This window comes from Dromaius novaehollandiae, chromosome 3 (genome assembly GCF_036370855.1).
Source record: "Dromaius novaehollandiae isolate bDroNov1 chromosome 3, bDroNov1.hap1, whole genome shotgun sequence".
Taxonomy (NCBI): Eukaryota; Metazoa; Chordata; class Aves; order Casuariiformes; family Dromaiidae; genus Dromaius; species Dromaius novaehollandiae.
In genome coordinates this window covers 2,161,372-2,166,233 of record NC_088100.1, presented here as the reverse complement: position 1 = coordinate 2,166,233, position 4,862 = coordinate 2,161,372, and the positions used below count along the sequence as shown (strand labels likewise).

At 56.5% G+C, this 4,862-nt stretch overlaps 1 long non-coding RNA gene across 1 annotated transcript; it reads left to right on the top strand.

Moving 5' to 3' along the window:
• Positions 1–585: 585 nt before the first annotated feature.
• Positions 586–4,385, top strand: LOC135327769 (uncharacterized). Its single transcript, XR_010388141.1, has 2 exons — positions 586–1,295; positions 1,390–4,385. It is a non-coding gene; the product is annotated as an uncharacterized LOC135327769 (long non-coding RNA).
• The last annotated feature ends 477 nt before the right edge of the window (positions 4,386–4,862 follow it).

Genomic DNA, 4,862 nt, shown 5'->3' with positions numbered 1-4,862 from the left:
GCAGAAGCTCATCCTTCAGAGACAGGTTTCCCCTGTTTTCCCGTATATTGGCCTCCGTGGCAACCACTTAGTGAGCTTAACACCACTAAAGCCCATCCTGGGGCTTTGAGGACCCCAGGCAAAGTCTGGCTTCATCCACCCTGTTGAGCTCTCAGACCCCGGAAAAGAGCGGCTTCATCCAAGCTGCCTCCTGGGAATTGCCCACAACCTCCACTAACTCCTGACCCATGCCTGGGAGTTATTTGGAGACCTGCTAGTTGACCCACAGCAAACCGATGCCAAGGACCATGCTAACAACGTGACAGTGCAGGTGACAAAATCCCAGCGCTCAGGAGCGTTCTCTATATTCAATTTTTACCCATATAGACAAGGCTGGTGGGACCAGGCTTTCGCACGGATCTGCAGGATGATTAGAAAAGATCATCTGCTCCATCCTCCTGCTCTGAAGCAGAACTGTATGTTAGTCCAACCAGGTCTTTAAAATTTCCGAGGTCTCGGAGAAGGAGGGGATGGTAGCTGTGACACTGTCCTAAATATTTTCTGCGTGTGCCTCCCAGTCGGGAAGCATTCAAGCATGTTCCTGGCTTTAAAAGCGAGAGCGATGCCATTGATCAAAGCAAATCATGTCTGAACGGGACTTTGCTTGCCCAACACAATGCGAGTGTTTAATTACCTTCGCAAACTGCAGCTTGCAAAACCACCTCTTGCCGGGTAAGAGGGCTTCGGTGGCGACAGCGCAGAACGGTCCGTCTCCCCGCGGCGAGTCCTGGGGAGCCGCGGACTCCAGGAGGGAGCCGTGCTGGAGACCCATGTCCCCGTGGTGCCCATCTCCCCACCTTCACAGCACCTGCCTCGCTTGTCCCTGCTTCGCCGAGCGAAACTTTTGGTGACGTATGGAAAACGTGTTAATCGGGCCATTGGGAGAAGATGAGTTTGGTACGCGCTGTTCCCATGAGGAGCGGGAGGTCGGGGGGTTGGAGCGTGCAGCTCCGCGCCGCCTCCGCGTCGGGGTGGACCGCACGCCCGTCCCCTGCTCAACGCTCAGACCCAGCCGGTGGTGAAAACCAGCGCGAGCCTCCCAGATTTACAAGCAACGAACAGCTCAGATGATTTAAAGCCTCGTCGATAAAACCCCTGCGTGGTCAGGAGCTGGCCTGGGGAGAAGGGAAGCGGGTATCAGGGAAGGATAATTCACACGCTTATTGCTTTTAAGTGAAATAATCCCCGCTTCTGTTGTGGTCACTGTTCCTCCTTTCCATCCCGCCCTTTAGAGGTTTTTTTCCAGCTAAAACATGGTGAGTGAGCCAGTTATTTCAATGCACTTTTTACAATCATTGAAACAAAAGCTGGTGGTCTGACACTAATGCAATTTTAATATAATTTTGACAGTTCTTCTGTGTGCAAGTGTACCGGGCACTGAGCGGGATGTCTGGAGGTGCTTGAAAAGACTGTCCTCAAAGCCTTGGATCCCAACCCGAAAAATCACGTTGGGAAACTTATTGAAATGCAATTTTTCACTGCATCCCTCAGTAACAGAGGGTCACAGAAAAGCTCTTTTGAGACAGTCGGCTTTGTCATGTCAGCGTCCACTGGGGAAACTGTGACCTACACGTTTCCTACTACGGCTTTCGGCAACTGCTGTGTTTCTAAGTTAAACCTCCCAATGAAAATTGCGATATACAGCCATGTTTCCAAGTTACATAATTCTGCTGTGTGCAATTCTGCTTCCTTCCAGATGCCCTCCAGGCTCTACTCCGCGTTAGAGGCAAAAAAAAAGCCTGCAAAATTTCATTCAGACGGCAGAAATCGGCCGCGCGGCGGTGGCGGTGGCGGTTCCGCGGGAGGAGCCGCGCGCTCGTGCCGTTTCCTACTTCTGCTTCTCGTTTTAGGGAAAACTGGGAGCAGCATTCGGTAGCGCTTTTGTGGCGTAACGCAACAGAGCAGAGGCGAAACGAGCTGCAACGGCTTCTGCAAACGCCGAGCACGCTTGTTCGGAGAAAGCATGCACTTTGCCTCGTTTCGGAGTTAAAGCAAGAGCTCGGCTTGTCCATATATAGTGCAATAAGGGGCGGCCGGGCTCTCGTCCGGCACGGCAGCACGGGGCGGCAGCGCGGCCCGAACGCGGCGTTTCCAGTCCTCGTACAAAAAAGGAAACAGGAAAGAGCTATGTAAACATGTGCGATGAGCTCGCGCCGGCAGCGGGCTGCACATGGGCATGCTGCCGAGCCGCCCGTGCCGCGGGCAGCGCCCGAGCCTGCTCCGTTCCCCAGGCTGCTTTTTCTAGGGGAAAAGGCCCTGGAAAGAGAAGAAGCGAAACCTTTGCAAATCCTGCAGCCGCCCTGCGTGCGCTGCAAATCTCGGTTGCTCCCAGCTGTTTCCCCTCAGCTCCTACCTGATGCACTGAGCTCGGAGGGGGGAAACTCAAACAGAAAAAAAAAACCCCAAAAGTTGTTTTCTCCTTCTAATGGAAGGAGAAAAAAGGTTGGAAACGTGATGCAAGTGCTCCCTAACAGTCCGATAACTCAGCCGGTCAGGAAGAAGCCACCAAATGTGCGTCTGTGGTTACACAAATAGACTCGCTCGCGCACACAATGCTTTCACAGTTCCCGATTTTGGCCGGCCCAATTCCTGATTTTTATACGCTCGGGGTTGACACGACTGCAAATTTCACAGCTCTCCGTTGTTACTGGCTCCGGCTGAAAAGCGACTGGCTGCGGAAAGGGAAAAAACTCTTAACGCCAGCGCCGAGGCCGGAGAGGGAGCTCTTCTCTTGCGGGGGAGAACAGCCCCATCGGCAAAAGTCTTCTCCTCCAGGCGAACATGCCCCGTCCTTTCTCCTCCTGCTTTGCACAAGCGGCCGAGAGCTGTTCTGCAACGCAGCAGGGTCGCTCAGCGCCCCGGCCGTGTTTAGCCGCGGGAGCTCGCGCTTTTAACCGTGCATCGCACCCGCAGCTCCTCGCTTCGCTCGTCAACCGGCGGGCGCTGGCAGGGGTTCAGGTGCTCTGCGCCGAAAATAGCCCCGGCGGAGAGGCAGAGCGCGCCGAGGCCGGGCTGCTGCCGGGGGAAACGCTCCAGCCCAGGGATGAGCAGCTGGATTTCCCTTTTTCTTTTTTATTTTAAGTATATGCAACGGGGGCTTTTAAGGGTGTTTAGGATAGATGCGTGGCTGCACTAAGGAGCTCTTGCGTGGGAGACGGACGTCGCGGGGGGACAGACCCGCCTGCGGGACGGGGACCCCCCCTTTGCCGCCCAAGGAAGGAAAAGCCGAGAGGGGAAGAGCTGCTCACGAGATTTCCTTTGCTGCTCTTTGCCTCCTCATAGTTTTTTTTTTTTTTAAACTCTGGCCTTTTTGCTTTTTTTTTCCCTCCTCGCGCTCGCTCGTTTTTAACCCTTCGCTTTCGCTGCGGGCGCTGCTCTTTCCTTCCCAGCACGGGATGGATAAGCGGAGGTGCGGAGCCGCTTCTCCCCAAGGAGCAGCTGGGATGTCGGGGGGAGCGGGGACGCACGGAGGCCGTGCCACCGCCCGCGACGGAGCGACTTGGCGGTGGGAATTATCTCGGCTAGAAGGGGTGGTTGTGGCTTGGCACGCGTTCAGACGCAAGCCGAGCCGTCCATCTCGCAGCCCCTGGTGGAGCTCTGGACCTTGTGCCGGGACGTTCCCGGTGCTGAGGGTTTGCACGGCTCGAAAAACTCGTAGTAGACAGAGAAACAGAAGGAAAGTCCACCCAGGGCTGTCAAACGCGGAGGTGGCACTTCTGGCTCACAAAGTGACCGTCTTGCACATCGCTGAAAGCTGGAAGACTCTTCTGGGGGCATCACCAGAAGCTCGTGCTGCTCCCGATCTCCTCCCTCCCAACGGGTCACCGTGCGGCTGGGGCCACCACGAGCACCTGAGCCAAGGGGAGGTTGGGGGGCCGCACGTGGCCTCTCTTGGTGCTTGCCCAGGGCTGGTGGCATCTCAGTACCACTCCCTGGAGAGGCTTCCAGGATCACGGATGTTTCCTCCCGGGTAAATCTCACCCTGCCCTTCCCCGCAGCCCCGGACTTGCTACCCAGCCAACTCCAGGTCCTTCGCTCTGCTTCGTTTAAATTAATAATTAACCGGCTTGTCCTTTGAGCTGCCTATAAAGAAGACCGCGTTTGCTGGCTGCAGAGAAAATCCATAACACCTGCGTGACCGGCGGCCCGACACCGGGGCCCGGGGACAGCCCGAGCCTCTGTTTGCTTTCCCAACACGCGGTCGCAGCCGTTGTGGCCTTTGCAACGAGCCCCGTGGCTACCTCTGCTCGTGGAGCCCTGCTCCACCGGTCTCCATCCTACTTGCTGATGTCTTATTTTAGGTACAAGAAGTCTTGCTTTAGATGTATTAAAGCTAAAGCCAGATAGTTCTGGGGGAACCAGATCAAGAAAACCCCTCCCATCGTAAAGATTTGCCCTTGGGTTGGCGGGCAGACCTGCAAACGCTCCAGCCCTGGTCCTCCAGGAGGTTGCAAAGACGTTGTTGACTTCCCATCCCCATCGCACTGCAGATCAACCGACGGGTTAATGTTTAGTGAGGGCCGCGGAGCGTGCCAGCGCGGAGCCTGGGACAGCCGGAGGCAGCACGGAGCAGCGAAAACCCTTCCCGAGGGTTCACCATCCCCGCCGGCAGCCAGGACGCAGGGGCAGCGTTTCCAGGCGCTGCTGCTCCGGCTGCCCGCTCTCTCCGGCACCGGGAGCTTTTACAGCCGCCGGTTTCCCGCGAAATCGGCAGCGACGGCGGGCGCATGAGCGCGGCGGCCGAGCAAGGCGTTATCTGCCCCGACCGCGCTGCCCCATCAACTATTAACAGTTTATTGCTAACGCTGCTCTTCGGGTGGCCG